This window comes from Xyrauchen texanus, chromosome 40 (assembly GCF_025860055.1).
Source record: "Xyrauchen texanus isolate HMW12.3.18 chromosome 40, RBS_HiC_50CHRs, whole genome shotgun sequence".
Taxonomy (NCBI): domain Eukaryota; kingdom Metazoa; phylum Chordata; class Actinopteri; order Cypriniformes; family Catostomidae; genus Xyrauchen; species Xyrauchen texanus.
In genome coordinates this window covers 2,546,628-2,564,173 of record NC_068315.1, presented here as the reverse complement: position 1 = coordinate 2,564,173, position 17,546 = coordinate 2,546,628, and positions in this window count along the sequence as shown.

Here is a 17,546-nt window from a genome sequence, read left to right as displayed (position 1 = left end):
GTAGCGGCCTCACTAGCAACACCGCGCATCTTTGCTGTTGAGCTGAATTTGTCAGCAGCAAGAGATGTGAAGAAAAAAAAGGAAAGGAAAAACGAGCAGAGCGCCAATACAACAGAACAACAAACTACATCTCAGGCTTTCACGGCAACAAATTCGCGTGCTCAATCATGGTCTCTGCCATTGACCGTCGGTACCAGTAAGCCACAGCTGTCTTCGCGACTGTACTGGTAATCGAATTCAACAGCGGTGTGGCTCACCATGTTGGTGCAGCAAGCCGCATTAAACAGCGAAATCTGAGCTTATGATGTCCTCCCACAACTTTAACGCCCTTGCCATTGACTATCACATTTATTAATTGTATGTTGACTAAGTCATGAAACTTGTGCTGTCTGTCTATCCTGAGCATCTGCCGTGATGCTATCCCCCTGGTACGTCTGGCACCCTGACTCCTTGGCATTAACAAACTCACCACGGTTTGCTTACAATTGACTGGCGCAAGCAATGTCCCAAGTTAAGTGTGGCGCCGGTGCATCGTGATGAGTCGAGATCGTTTGGCGGGGCTGAGTCGACTGACAGTTCAGCTGGCGTTGAAGCAGGCATCTGAGTCGGTCAAGCACCGATTTGAGTCGGCGTTGAGCGGCTGAGTCGGTCAGAGTGTTTGAGTCTGAAAGGTCAGCATAACTTTGAGTCAGAAGCAAGTTTGTCTGGTATGACTGGAGTCAGAGATGGGTACGAGTCGAAGCGACTATTTGACTTGAAGGACTGGCATTTGAAGTGAACGGAAGGTTAGGAAGTGAACGAAGCATTGAGTCAAAGCAGGCATTGACGTCGGCATTTAGTCAGGCAATTTGTTGAATCAGCGTAAGCCATTGCTAACCAGTGGACCGAGCAAGCGTGAAGCACTGGGAGATCGGCACGGCTGATCAGCCTGCTTTAGATCAGCTGGTTGGTGACGAAGCGTTAGTCGAGCTGAAACATCGAAACGAGCGTGAGTGAGGGATTTCAAACCGTACTCAAGTCTGTAAGTCGGCGACCGTTTGAGTCAAAGCGAACGTTGAACGAAGCAAAGTTTGCGATCGAAGCACAACGACTGAGTCAGAAATCAATTGAGCTTGATAATTCTGTTTACGGTCGAAGCAAATGTTTAAACGAGCATTGAGTCGAAGCATTTATCAGCAAGTGAACGGAAATAAGTGTTTGCAGAATCCGGAAGTGACGCAGGGGGTGTTCCAGCACCAGGCGAAGGCTGTTGATGCGGCTGAAATTCCAAATCGAGCTTGAGTCGTTGGTGAAACAGTATTTGTGTTGTTTCTTTGGCGATTCTGATCCGGTACTCAGGTCTACCCTTCGGGACTCATTCTGTCGGCGAGTGTTAATTTACAATAGCTTTCACAGCGTCACTATTTCCACGAGTTAAGGGCAAGGACGAGGAGAAGGCGGTGGTGGCTGGCCTTACTCCCATACCGAAAATTGACCAGTGATATTTGGAATCTTCTAACACTATACCACTCAGATGGTGGCTCTGACGAGCAGAGATACCATGTTCAGCGTGTGTTGTTATGTGTGATGTGAGAAGCTCCCAACACACAAGGAGCATGTTGGGCTACATGCTGTCTGTTAAAATCTACCTCTTCGCGGAATGTTGCCTTATTCAAGTCTCTAAGAGAAGTTCCTGCAATTCAGGCCAAATTATGAGGTGATCGGCACAGCCAGATGTGGTGAGAACCATGTTGCTGTCTTTTCACTTCGGTATTCTGTTTAACAAAATTGTATCAGTGTCTTGGCAATGCTCTGAAGATTGTATTAAAACAAACCGTTATGGTGCTCCCAAAAAGAGCAGACAGCTTCTCTGTTCGCTGACTACTCATTTGAGCATATTATAAGCATGATTCCAACATGACGCAAGGCTGTCGCTCTTCTTCCTGGCCTGGAAACGAAGGATAATAACTGCCTGTCAGGTATTGTAACGACCTGCCTGAAAACAACGGCTGCTTCGCAACGGCACAGCGTCATTTGCACCAATCTCCAGCAGCACAACGAAGAGCAATCCATCAAATAACGACAGTGGCGACATCGCTGACCGTTGTCATTTCTCTCTTGTCCCTCGCATCTGATAATACAGATGAAAGTCGTGCCTCTGTTGACGGTGCTGAAAAGTACCCGACCCGCAATGAGACGTTATGCTGCCTTGTTACGCCAGGCCGCGTCGCCAGGCGGGCTGGTGGTAGCTTTAAACATGTTGACGAAATACCTCGCCAGACGGACATCTGAGAGATGAACTGTGGATAACCAGGGCAAGTCTTCGGTGGTACTGGAGGACGCATCAAATCTACCGGGCGGTTGGCATTGACGTGAACCACGCTCTTTGTTACACCGGCTTTGGCATATGCCTACGTCAGTGGCGAATGGAACGCAACGAGTTAAACTGTCGGCAAATGTTAAGCTCAATTGAACGACGCAAACGATTTCGGGCTGGTCTTTCCGAAAATCAGACCACTTTACTGAATTTGTGTTGCATACTTCTTGAGATTCTTTGTTGAATCGTGGTCGTAAGGCCTCGCCGCTGGCTGTCATGATCGAACTGTTTATTCGGTACCCGGTCTGCAAACTTCTCGCCATGACCTGTCGGTGTCGATCTTCAAGCACTGAGGGTCAGGTGACTGGCACAGCTGTGGGCCCATCATCTCTCCCTGTCCTCCTTCCTGGCTGCTGTTCTGTAACCCTGCAGATCTCACTTGACGACTGAGGGTGCCTCACTGTCGTCGAAAGTACTTGAATAGCATTTAAATATAATTTCAATTAACCCTATACATAGAAGTGTCCTAACATATTCTGAGTGTGGCTAAAACTCTGTGTCTAGAAACTCAACTCAAAATTTTAAACATGTTAATTACAAGGGCACTGCAATTTGGGTAAGTATCTTTCAAATGATGGCTGTGACACTGTTAAATGTTCACTTAACCCTCTCACGTTGCTGTACAATAGCATTCCTGCTATGGGTGTCAAGCTTGTTGTTTTGCAAACCGCCTATTACTGTATTTTGCTGGTAATGACCTTCCCTCGGTATCATTTATACATTACAATGGGTAAATGACAAGATAAATATTGACTTCTGGCGACGTGGCTATTTGATTTATCAACCGTCTTTATGTTAGATATTTTGCCTCTATCCTCGCAGCTCCCTTAATTATATTCTCCACATTTACTGTGTTTAAGTGCAAAAGCCACATTGATATTCTTCAAAGCTAATGCCATGCTGGAAAGTCAGCAATATGAACCATGGTTTGATTTTTAAGCAGTGATACATCTCTTCATTGCCATGGCATTTACCGAATTTTCTCAGTTCGAAAAATCACCGTCAACTCGCCAGTATTATGATCACTATGATACGGTCATCGAGCAACTTCCTCGCCAGAAGACACGACTGCTCTTTCGGAAATAAGCCAACACACACACACACGAGAGAATGGCGACCGACCTTCCTCAATGGCATCGTGTGACTTTATTGACCTTCTTCCAACATGTGGCATTGTAGTGGCAATGACCGCTGCCGTATAAACAATGATCGGCTAATTATCGACCGGTCTGGCTGTGGCGGGCAGCTAATCTACTAACACATTCTACACCCAACTCATCACATATGGTTGGCGGGCCTGGTCACTTATTGGCGCTGGGTACTACGAGATTGGTCGTTTTCTAGGCGTGCGGTGTAGTCAACTTCCTAGATGCCCATTTGGCTCCACCCGATGAATCGCGGTTAAACTCACCCGATGAATCGCGGTTGCCCTATGAAGCGCTAAACCTTTGCTGAGAGGGGCACTTTGATATCAGATTGTGAGGGTTTTAAGCATAAAAAAAACAGTTGGAGGGCCAGATAAAGATGATCTGGGGGCCACCATTATACTAGCCCTGGCATAGATCATTTATTGCTAGCCTATTCCTTTTTATTTTTATTTATTGCAGTCTAGACTCTACGCGCATTACGCAGCCCAAGGCGTCAAATTTCAGCGCTACGGGCTCGGTTCTATTATTGGACTACCCTGCATGTTTGAAAAATGGCGCCAAAGGTATACTGAGTCGTCAATAAGTGTGGCATAGGGGTCCTAACGCCACTTGGCGATCCATATGTGACGAGTTGGGTGCCAGCTGACCAATGTGTTGCGATTTTTATTAATGCCTTTCGTTAGGGATAGTGAAGGGGGGCAGAGATAGGGTCACTATATGAATCTGGGGGGAGTCATGTCCCCCCCCGTCCCTAGTGCATCTAAGCCCTTGCCTGCAATTAAAGATCTAACTTGACCCTATGCCACTTTGTTGCACATTGTTGATCGTTCACCAGTGTCATCTTTGAAGGGACTTTATTTTTGGCTGATGTACACCAAGCCCTCTAATTTTCAGCCTCTCAAAAACCTGTCATATGGAGACAGCCACTTTTCACGATCTAATTAAATTCCCAATGGTCAAAATATATACAGTACATACATTTTCATGTTGAGTATCCTGCTTCATAAAATTTTGATTATGGAGGTAAAATACGTTGTGAACAGCATCCATATTGGGTGGTGCAATACTCATGCAACATGGTGGCATCTGTGGCAGGGCAGAGGCGGGGGCGGTGGGTGATCCCTCGCCTGGTCCGGTATTGAAGTAATCAAGCCTCCTGAGGGTTTAAAAGGCGACTGCAGGTATCGTGGGGGAGGTGGTTGGACTGTCGTGTGTGGCTGGCCGATAACACTAGCGGGGCCGGTAAAGTGCGTACTCCAGGTAGGGAAGAGTATTGCTCCAGAGTGAGGTTCCGGTGCATAGGTGCATTCACAGTGAGGTATCAGGAAAGCGAGTGCTGGGCGAGGTAGCTCTATCACCATCGTTGTCAGCGAGCCGGCAAAACTCGATCTACGATCAATTGTTCTCACCTATGTCATGAAAACTGGTTCTGTTTGGCATTCGTCGCGTCAAACATGGCTTCCTCGAGCAAGGCTTCAGTCATCGTGAAACTTCGAGCTGAAATCTGCTCTTTAGTCGGAAATCATTGGCTCGGTTTAACATCTGGCAATGCGAGCGCCTCAAGGAAGATGTTCGAAAACTTGCGTCAACATTTACTCGAGGAAGGCCGGGTCGTCGGAGAGATACGCCAAACGTACCAGGAAGGCGGCTACTCGGCGGCTGGTTAATGTAACCGGATGAAGTTTGGGGCTTCTAACAGCTACATTCCGGCTTCCGATGGTGGCGTCGGATGGATGGATGGATAAGCACCATTTATCGAAGCTGATTCTCGCTCGCAGACTGCTAGACCGGCATACTGCCGCAAATTATCGTATGCTGCATCAAAAACCGTAAAAAAAGCGACATTGGTAGTCAAAACAACAATGAGTTACAACAAGTAGCTGACATCTTTGATATTTGTCGAGAACGGTTATGACTGACGTGTTGAGACTTGGTTACTCGTCTGTCTGCTGCCGATGGTATGTTTGTTGGCTCTTTCAAGTCAAGCTGAATAATATTTTATTTTCCGGTGGCGGACAATCGAAGCATTTCGAACCATTTCGATGTTCCGTACGACTTTTGAGAACCAGTACGTTACAATGACTAGCGGTATACCGTGAGTTTCTGGACAATGCTTCTTCAAAAAACGCTGTTGAGTCTTGTGCCGAGCTCCTCAAAGCAAGCGTTGTCGTTATCGGTCAGTCACTGTGAATATGAAGTGCCTCGATGCAACAGTAAACAACAAGATTCCCCAACATGACCGGACCTTCACTGGCTGACCAAGGACAACCGGTTAAATCTGGTTAGAAACTGTGCGTTCGGGCGAAAACTATCGGCAATTCAGGGGTTCAGATTTCGTCTTTGTTCAGGCTTCGGGATCTCGACTTCGAGCAAGCAGATCTGATGCTTGGGCCATTTGACAATTTGGCGTGGACGCGACCGTCTCGCGTAGCTGGACACCTCGACAACCCAACTCGGCGGCGGTCTGAAGCCTGGTGGCGCAGGTGACCTGCTGGTGCCTGCGAGGACAGCGACTGACCACAAACCGGCAACCGTATCATCCATCGCTCGCTCGAGGTCTGCGCTCCCGACATTTGACGATCTCGGCTGATGGCGATGACGAATGCCGCGATCTCAATGCGCTGGATGACCCGTAACGCGAAAAGCACCATGATGTCAGGTAGCAAACTTTCTGGTATCAAGCACAACGAAGCCTCTCCCAAACTAATATGACACCAGGTTGAAATACCATCAATGTTACTGAAAAGCTGTCGTAAGCTAAACAGGCAAAAGGCAGTGTTCAGCTTAGCTGCCAAATACGGGCTGCAGCTACACTGAAGTCTGGGAAAAAACGACAGGCTATGACAGCAACTCTGAGTGTCTGTTAGCTAAAGCTGGCTGCCATGGCTAATCCCTCATGTTACAGATAACAATAAGCAGCAAACTCAGACACAGCCACACCAAGGAGCCAGCTGAACAGCGCAATTCTGAGCCTGTGTAACCAGGCTGTAGGCCATGTTTGAAAGTGGCGAATACAACAAGCTGGCACAGAAGCTGGCGGCTTGCCTGAGAACTCGAACACGGCCTGCTGCGGCAGCTCAGGCCAGCCTGTCCAGCAATGAACAAAGTGCCATGATGGCCTCCCTCATGTTTGCGGGCTGGTCTGGTCAGCAAGCTGACTCAAACCCCGAGCGCTGGCACGAGACTTAGGCGGCATAAGCATGCGACTGTAATCGGTGTTAACCTGTTGATTATGAAACTAATGTTAATGTGCTGATACTGATCCAGTTCATCAAAAAGCGACTACACAGTGCAACTACGATGAGGAAAGTCGGAACGAATGGGCCAGCAGCGGGGTTCGACAGCCAATGGCAGATATTCCTGATAATCGCTTCACTGTGATAGAGAGGGCCGAATAAAGCAAAAAGCAAATATGAACGCAGCTACGCTATTCGAATGTCTAGCAATAGATAATCGGGGTACACTGACCAATAATGACGATAATCGATCAGAGTAAACTGCGACATTATCACCGGGAGAAGCTGAGTCTAACGCTGTCTTTGCACTCAAACGAGCCCAACAGACTGTTTGCCTCAGCCTTTGTACAGGCTTGACGCTGTGCGGTTACGCATCCCAGAAATACGGCAAACTCTCCTGTTTGAAGACAGTTAACGGTGAAATGCCCGCGCCGTGGCTGTGCGGTGAGGCGTGGGATCAGTACTTCAACAGAGGGAAGAGGCTGTTCTGGAATCAAGCACCTCGCCAGCTAAATGACGCCGAGGTATTTATCTCGTCCGCTCTGGTGACCAGCGACGCACACCCAGCACTCTGTGAGCAAGTAGCATGTTCTTTGATGTGCGCATTGAGAAGAGAGGAAGGTTTAATTGCTTTTCAGAAGCAGATACAATACCGCGTCAACTCAACTGAAATTTTCTTCTGTCTTCTCACGTTCTCCCTCTATCACGTTAAGCATATTTCTACCCGGCACACCAGGCTCCAGTTTTGACTGTGTCAAGGCACGACTCTGGCATCCTGCGCACAAGCTCATTTAGCTAACAACTTTAAATGAGCAAAGTTTTGGCAACGGTAGGCTACGTTCAGCATTCAATGAAACGGCATACTGCGTGCTTCACTATTATGCTCAATGGCATTGGCATTTAACGACTATGCATTTGTGAAGCGGCTTTGTCAGCGACACCTCAGGGACAATCCCCGGGAGCAACTACTGAGTTAAGATAACGCTGGCAATGATGACGGCTGTCGGATCAAACCAGTGTTGCTGGTGCTCATGCCTGCCTGTGGACTATTATTGGCATTTTCAGTGGTACGACACTGAAGTCAGCGGAGCGGCCATCGGCAGAAACAGGCAGACGAATAACAAAATGGCGTTATGTAAACGGAACCCTGCTTTCCTTGATCTGGGCGGCGCGCTATAAGCACGAACTCAACGCTGCAACTTTGAACCTGACACTATGTAAATCGGGCGACCTACGGTCAACTGTTCCTGTACAAGTGTGCTTATTGAAAACGCTAAAGTTACTGGGTCAAGCATTAAGATTTCCGGACCATGTTCGTTTGACAATAATGGTACGCTGAATACCAACCGTGCCAATGGCTTCACAATCTGCTTTTTAAACTACTTCAGGCATCGCTGTTTGTAAAGACGATGAGCTGAAAGTAATGACCATTCAGGCGCGTAACTCCAAAGCATTTTAGACTTGCGTCGCTGTGTTAAATACTTACACATGCGGCGCTGCTGTCAATCAGAAGCGAGCGGCAAGCTGGCGGTATAAAATTGCGCACTCTGGACATTTTCAACAGTAGAATGATAATATGAGCTTTGCAATAGTAAAGGCTAACTGAAACAACTGGCTATTACAGTATTGACGTTTCCATCAGTCACTTGTCGATGAGACAGTCCAGATTATAACACAAAGGCAATGGGCTGTGATAGAAGCCCTACTGATACATTTACTGCCATGTGGAATGGTTGTTAACCCACCTAACAAGCTCACTCGTAACCCACTAACTAACCCCAATTCTAACACACCTGTGACCTCCAACAGCAACAGATAATTCTTGTCACAATAATGCGATTGTGTGTGGCTGAATGTAGTAACCAGGCCCAGGTCAGAATGGCGGGTCTGCGCCCCAATCTGGAGCTTGGGACATTTGAAACAGACTGCTTGTGCGGACCGTGAATTTCCTTCTACTGTTAAGTTAATTTCGCCAAACGCAGGTCACATGTTGCCATTGTTTTTTGTGCCAAAATATCTTATTCTCACATTGACACAGAACTTGAACAATGACGTTTCGCTGAAAACATTCTGGGGCATACACTCTCTTTAGACTAACAGATAACCAGCCTCGTCAGCGCGAATCTTATTTTAACAACGCTGCTGCTGTATCTGGCACGAACAGAATTACGGCGTCATCTCAGGCTGAGCAAATTACATTAAACACAACGGCGACCCTTCTGGGGAAGCTCTGATCTCTCTGGTGTTTTGGTGAACCCGCTAGTACTGTTTGAACTGTATTAGTACTGTACCGAAGGTCGGTGCCAGTTTTCCACGGTGGTAAAAATGACCCATGTTTAATAACTGGCAGATGATAGAGGGTCGGGAAACGGTATCCTCTGACACTGATAGACTGAACACCTGCAGGTATTTGATAAATTGCTCTGAAACCTGCTCTGCTCGGCTCGCGAGTGATTTGATCGCCAATATAATCCATTATGTAGAATGATCAATAAAGATACCGATTTATAGCCGGAAGATTTTTGTTTTAACGGTCAAGGACTGAACATTTTGTAAAACCTGGTCGACGGTCGATCAAAACGCTGCCGCAAATTTGCCCAAAATTCGTCGATTACAACCCGATCAAACCGGCGCAACTCGGTCTACTAGAGAACAATGCATGATCGCAAGAATCGTGCTAATGCTGTTGAAGTCGGGGGCCGGCGACAAGGCTAAGACATTAAAAAGACGCGCTCGGCGGGACGCAAAGTTTGTTTTCGGCATCCATCACTTGACGTGTTTACTGGCTGCGACAACGCCTCTCCCATCTGCTGCTATCTCTCCCTTATCAGACGTGGCTACAGGCGAACCTCGTCCTGCTTGGCGACTAGCCGCCACCATCCCCACTGCTGCCATTGAGCAATAAGCAACCAATGACGATTGGGGACTGTAGTGGTTTTCAAGCGCACACTTCTCTAGTCATCGTCTCATGCGCACTACACCAATAACGAGCTGCCGGCCACGAAGCGCTGGCCCGTGGGCAACGAGGTTGTCGGAACACTAAAAGGTCATCGGGCGTCGGCTGCAACAGTGGCGACAGCTGCCTGTGTGGCTCAAAATCAAGCTGAAGAGGCCGTTTTCAGCCTGGTGCTCTGCGCTTTGACGCCAGAAGAAGCAATCTAGCTGCCGCTTCGACAGACAAGCAAGCGGCAGAAATATTTGCGGGTCGCTCGGTTGCAAAATAGCAGTTAATGTTCATTATCTGAAAGTTGTAGTGGTGAGCTAAAGCTTGAACGAGGTTGCTGATTCCCACGGCACCATATTGACGAGCTGGGCGCAACCGGGTCATTTTCCCTGTAATGCGCTGTAAATGCTTTGAACAAAGCATCTCTGCCAAATATATGTAAAATGTTTGGTGGGTTTAGTCAGAGCATCACCAATGGCTCACCAAAAATAAAATCTCATCATTACTCGCCACCATCCCAGATAGTGACTTCTCTTCTGCAATTTTACAAACAAAAGACTGTCTAGTGAATGATGACCAAACGTTGTAACTTCAAAGAGAAGCTATAAAAGTAATCCATGATTCGGCAATTAAATCTATATCTTCGGCGTTCAATAGTGGTGAAAGCAGTCCCTTTTTATTCTAAATCTCCACTTTAAGAGCTTTCGCTGTCGAATGGCCAATAACTAACGAAGCCTGTGACTTTCGAAAGTAGGTAATTAATTTGAAGCAAATAGTTAAATACCATTTCACTGAACCGTATGGATGCGCCTATGTTTCCTTTATGTCTTTTTGAACTTTGTATGCTATTCGCAATACACATCCTGAACTGACATGATAACAGTAATGATGAAGAATTGTAGACACAATTGAACTATCTGGCTGTTCGTAAAGTTCGGACCTATCCCTTATCTTCTGAAGAGACACGTAATAGCGCGACGATGTGAATTGGGGAGTAAGGTTAGCGCCATGATGAAGGTAACAGGTCATTGCCATCATAACACCCAAACCCTGGTCCCCATACTGCTGTCTGTTTAGACCAGCATGGCTGGGCAACCTCAGCGCTCACGAAGTAAGTTAAACCTGGAAAGTGCAGGAAGCGTGCTGCGAAGCCAGCTCACGAAGCTATTACCAGCTGGCTGGTATGCGGTATCAATGGCGCGACTATCGGCTGTTGGCATCATGACGGTGCTCACACGAATGGCTGGGCGGCTGTTCAGTTGTGGCAAAACATCAGCGGGCGGTAAATGTCGAAGCTTGCTGAACAAACCAGACGCTTGTTTGCAACCCACGCCTGGATGTTTGAATAATAAAAAAATTTTTAATGAGATACTGAGGTTAGGTAGTTTGTATTGGTCGGCCTGGTACTACTTATTTGTCATCACCATGTCGTCAGCAAAGCAGGTTGAGTAAAACTCCCTGTGCTGAAAGGTTGGTTCGCTCAAAATATTGGTACCCTTGTGTCGTTAAACCCGGCTTTACAAATAACTTTTCAAATGTGGACCTCTTCCATGCAATGGAGGTGGTGACTTTGTCCCAACATTCTGCATCTCATCATTTGTATTCCTGAAAGAAAATCATGCGGAATTTAGGACATTGTAATTATTCGCCAGTGTATACCGCTCGCCCCTCTTAGATACTACTTCTGACTGAATACCGAACCAACTCTTGAAATGAAGATGAGCGGCGCTCGTATTTGGCCGTCTCGCAAACAGTGTAATGATGCTGTGAGCTGGGCGGCGACTTGATGCGCTCTTTATCTGATATTGTGCCCAAGCTGTTAAATAACTGGTGAAAACTATCGGGGCAGCACGTCATCGCGTCGACTGACCAAGCGATACACTCCTGGCACGACCAAGTATTGAGGCTGCTTCATATGCTCATAACTACACTTCACTATGATGTAATGACTAAGCTTGACCAAAATCGCGGCTACTAAGACCTGACGAAACGAAATAAATATCATGCACCTGACACGACTAGACATGGGCTTTCTGCAGGCGCAACTGGCGCAGTTCCGCCCGCAGTCTCAAAAGCGCCTCGGCGGCGCTCACACCTGGCGTGGCTCTGCAGCAGAAAGTCGCCAGGAGAAATCTGGGAATGAGTCAACCTTTCTGGCGATTGACAAGCATCGATCGGTCGATTTTATTATAATTATAACCTATTGTTAGCAATAACAATCATCGCTTACTCACCCTCATGACTTCCGTATGACCTTTCTGTTAAACAAAATAGAAATATGTCATAGATGTCTTCAAAATCTAGAGGCCAGGCATGTTTACTAACAGGGGTGGCTAACTTTGTCACGTATGAGCAATGTTTGTGTGTTGACGTGACCCGGTATTGTTATTGTTGTTGTGTGTGTGTTTTGGCGGATATGCAATCAGAAGCGAGCTTCGTGAAAGGATTTGAATAGCGACAATGAATGACTTCATGCCCATTCACACACACGCACGCACGCACACTACACACACACGCTCGTGTCAGTTCCATCTCTATTGGTGGATGTAACAACTGCGAGGACTGCGCTTGATTTTCTCATGGCTGTTCAATTCTGCTTGCTGCTGAATAAAAGCGTGATCTGGTCTCGACAACACCTGATATTGCTGGATGGGTCTGCAAATGAGCAGCCATGCGTTTGATTTACTCTATAAAAGCTAGCGGGATGTGTTCTCAAGCTGTCTGTCAATTTAACCCCAAATCAATGAAATTATGTTTGCATTTAGAACATCTTATTAAAAAGGTGCCTAATCAATAATACCAAAATATTATATCTTTCTGATAAAAAAAAAACATACGTACATACAATATATAAGATCAATATATTATTTAATTGATTAACTTTATTAATGAAAGCCATTACAGCTCAAAGTATTTGACACTAACGATTTAAAGAATAAAAATAGGGAGTAAACTTCTTTTCTATTCTCTTGATGTGCTTAATAATTCTGACACTATTATAAGAGCGACTGTGGCTCAGGCTGAGGATAACATGTCTGAGGTTGGTGGTTGATTCCCTTCACGTCTGAGCAAACACTGAACGAGATTACAATGGCAGGCTGGCGCTACGCGTCGTGTGTATTGGTTACAGTGTATGCTTTGAAATCCGTGGAAAAAGCGCCTGCGAGCCATTCGACAGACTGATTCGTCTGTCTTCAATTTATGAACTTTTGCACTGTATTTGCTGATAATGCTGACTTAAACATAAAGAATTCTTTAACTCCTGAAAAAAGAGGAAAGAAAAGGAAACTGACTCGAACCAGCGCGAGCTTCGACGACTGCAAAGGTACAGTTTATTTTGCAGATGATCTCTTAGATCTGAAATGAATATGAGCTGCTTAATCTCTTTCATTTGCTTGCACAAAGTTTATTATTGATAATACCAAATATCAAAATATTGTTTCTAAAATTCCTTAGAAAAATAGACAAATGGTACACTTATGACACAGTAACACAATATAGATATACGAGCAATTTTTATATTGTGCTAATGAATGTAGGCGTGATGAAAATATTTGTTAATTTTAAATTTAATTTAGACTGCCTTTAAATTATGTATAATTAATCAGCAGGAATTACAAACTTTGCCCGGTCTTTGATCAAGCCGGGGTATCTGTAACGCTCATTTATATTTTTCTGTCACATAAATATGATACTTTAATATAAATTGTACAAATTCACATTCTCCAGAAATTTGCTAACCATAACAGCATCTTCTGATATTTTTATTCCAGTGTCAGGCTGATATTATAATTATATTATAACTTACGACCGACCAATTACCGGTCATCGACGCTTGTTCCCGAAACCCATGACTTTCTCTTCTGTTGAAGATATATATTCAAACTGGTCGTTAACTGAATGACTCATCTCAATCAATCAACCGCAATCATGCTCCTGCTTCGCCACGCAGTGGTTAATTCTGGTCGCCATTCGTTGAGACGGAACGTTCATGGCTGATGTCGGGCGTTCACTGTGTCGGCGAAATTTGCGTTCACCCGTCAAGCATATTAAGTCTTACTATAATGTCTCCTTTTAAATATTTGCATTACCTGACCAGCCAGCAGGTGAATTTTTATGTATGAGCCGGTTGGAAACGTCGTGTGTTTACAGCGGCTGCTGTACTGGCTTTAGAGGCGTATCTGGCGACTTGCTGGCTAACTTCGGCGTGGCACAATGGCAGAAACAACAATTTGCAATAGTGCTGACTAAAAGCAGTGAATGGCGTTTCTGGTGAATGTGACGCGTGAAGCTACCCACGACTGACTGTTCCGCGGCGATCTTCCGAAAGCTGATGCTTGCTCGACCTGGGCTTTGCTGACTGTTGGTACGAATTATCGGACCGGTGACTTACATTCAAAACGCCAATGGTATATAACTTGTATTTCTAGCAAATATGGAGATTTTAAATACAACCATCATCAACTCCTATTGCTGTAAATAAATAAAGACTGAATTAAAACAAAGTAACATACTCAATGAGACTGTAAGCTGTGACTGCAAAATACTTTATTAAATCTCAAGCCATCTGAAACTAACAGAGAACCATTGAGCAATAAAGGGCTCATGACAATTTCAAACGCTATTTCAACGAACAAGCCAGTGGCATTCATGCCAACGGCAGCTGAGGTGAAAGCAAAACTTCGCAAGAAAACTGGCCAGAAGGAAATTGGAGAAGCGGAGAAAATAGCCAACAAGCTGAAATGACACGGGTCAGCATCTGAGCCAGGCGACAGGCAGGCAAACATTTCGCTCCCCACGAGCATGGAAGGTCTGTTTTGAGGTGTTGGCAGCTGCGAGACTTGTTTGCCGGGCCAGCAAAAATGGCGGGTAACGCTCGTGAAATTGACTCGGTGATCTTCGGGCTTCCCGCAATTGTAGCAGCACCAGAGACTACATTCAGGGCCGTCAATGATTTCAGTAAATGAATATTCTTGAACAACTTCTTTCGTCCTGAAGAACTGGGCTTTGCTCTGAAAATGTTCATTAATAAGCGTCAGCCTGAGCGCACATGTGCCTGTTGATAGTAGCTAACTCTACGATGACACAACAAACAGATATTGAGTGTACAGTGACACGACCCACGGTAACGATTCACCGAAAACGTCGAATATTGACCGCCAATCCGGCTGCAGTCACTACATGCAAACGAGGTTGCTCATGACCAATGACTCATATTGAAGCCGACGGGCGACCTTGACTCTTCGGCGTCGGCGAAGGGCTTGAACTCAAGGACTGCAGATACCAGTTCAGAAAACTGCATGTCTGTAATCACTGTTGTTCAAGGTGGTCTATTGCTATAGGCGCGGCTGGGCGCGTTCTGCGCTGCGCGGTGGTGCGAAATCCCGATGAGGAATCGTCCTGCTGTCTGAGATGAAGGCCATGCCGGCATGTGGCTCGATGCCAAAGGAGGTAAAATCGCCAGCTTCCCACCATCGCGAGGCGAAGCGGTAACAACAACGACAATCGCAAACTGGCGGCTCTCTCTCTCTCTCACTCCCATCTCTCCTCTCTCTGTGTGTCTCGCTGGCCTTTCATGCCTCCCTGGCTCCCCGGAACAGGCAGGCAGTCTCCCTCCGGGGTGGAGAGTTGTTGACCGGCTGGTGACAGTGCGGCTGGTGATCTGCGACAACAGTCAGTGGCGAGATAAGGCAGTGAAGAGACACGCGTGGCAGCATATGTGACTATGTAACAGTCACCTCTTCAGCCATATAAATTACGGCGACCAGTAGTAAAACTGTTATTTATTGTTGTTCATGAACAGTTCAAAGTTATTAATGACATTTAGGCTGTGCTATCGTTGAAATAACATGCTGCATATTACTGGCTGTGTTTACGAAACACCGTCAGCTGACCAAATGAACTTTATTGGCGCAAGAACCGGTACTGTTAATTTATGATGTTATTTCATTATCATGTTAAAAATCGAGAACGCTTTCAGGTATTGATGCGACTACACCTGAGTCAGGTTTGAGCTCGGCTGCCGATCGCAGCAACCGTGACCTCATTCACGTAATTAATGATTGCTCTAAGCGTGGTTCTCACTTCTTCGATGTTATCGGCTGTGTGTGAATGCGATGGCGTTAACTCCACATGCGTCTGTGACGTAACCGATTGGCGACGGAAGCAACGGTGGACCCCACCGGGTGAGCTGATCTGCTACACCATGGTGAAATTGGAAAAAGAGGAAAAGCGAAGGCCGTACGATCGGCTGTGGAAAAAATTAAACAAGCTCACGGCGTACTGTATTACTTCGACAATGCGTGTCCCTTAGAACCAATTTTGATCATGCTGCTGGCACAAGCCAGGTAATTCCCCGGCATTATCCCAGTGGCATTTCAATATCTTTCCGGTATTTGGTATAAAGTTCGCCGTACCGGACGGCGCTTCTCAACCAATTCCACCTGCTGTCTGATATTAAATAATATATTTCCTGGCTGCCTCTTACCGGATCCAATCTGTCCCCTGAAGAGCTTTATGGTGTTAGATTTTTCCCATAATTGTTTTCTCACATTTTCTGTCAGCTACATAAATTCTTCATCATCTAACTAGCATCACACAACTTTGACTATGATATTGTCAATCTGTTCTGCAGGTCTCGGTTACTGGCTGGCGAAAGAGTTCTAAAGCACCGTCGTCAGAGGTCAATCGGCAATGCATGAAGCGCTAATGAGAGGATGTTTGTTGACATGGTAACCGCTGAAGGGGTGACCGTATCTACTATCTGTGAACATAATGACGTCTCCCATTTAGTGTTTGAATATAACTACTTACCTGATCCGAGGGATGAAGTAGTCTGACAACGTGTTGCTGACAGATATGAGAAACAAATGAAGTGCGAGGTGGGGAGATAGCCAGCTGTATTGATGACAGTGTGGTGATGACGGTATTGACGATGTGATAACCGTATTGTGTTGACGTGATGACGGTATTGACGTATTGGTCAGCGTAACGTGTGAATGTGGCGCCAAACTGTTAGGCTTTGCTTTCTCAAAGATTAACTATCACCAACTTTGACCTGGACGGCTTTCTCGTTTTAAAACCAGTGCGTCGCCAAAGCTGTCGAATTGAGCCGATGTTCGGCATACTGTTGGCGCGAGCTACTCGCGTTAGCGTTGACCAAGCAAATGTCGCACCTTCACGTAGTTCGAAGCGGCCCGATTATTATCGACCTGTTCGGGCGCACGTACAGCGGTTTCATCAGCAGTGACTGCGATTCTGGCGTTTTCGCCAACGAAGTGGGCAAGCGCTTCCTGAGCGCTTGGCGGTGACAATGCGAGAGCAAACGGCAACGATTCTGCTGTTTGGCGCCCTGGCTGCCTGGGTGTTCGCATATCACCCGCCATTTTCTCAACGGCTTTGGCTATAAACATGTTGCAAAACATTTTAAAAACTCAGTAATGATTGAATCTTCGATACAATATTACTTTCTGAAGAGGCTTTCTGTTATTGCAAAGAGAAGGCGGTATTTGTCTTAAAGGTAACTCTCCGGTGCGTCTTTCGGCTGTAGTGCGGCATTCAAAAGCATATCGACCTGGATTATCGCCATTAAATCGCAAACCATGTACAATCAATAACTGGCGGTGTGAAAATATACAAGCCGACTGTCGACAATGAGAAACCCTCTATAGCCATTTGACACAATGCACGGTAGGAGGCTCCGGTACTGTAAAATAATTTCGCAAAAATGATGGTCTGCAAATAAATGACAATTAATCCGTAATAGTGCTGAGATTCTTACCGAATAGATCGGCATTTCCGGTGTCGACTTACTAAATTCAAACGCTGAACAACTTTAGTCAGAGATCAATTATCCTCTTTCA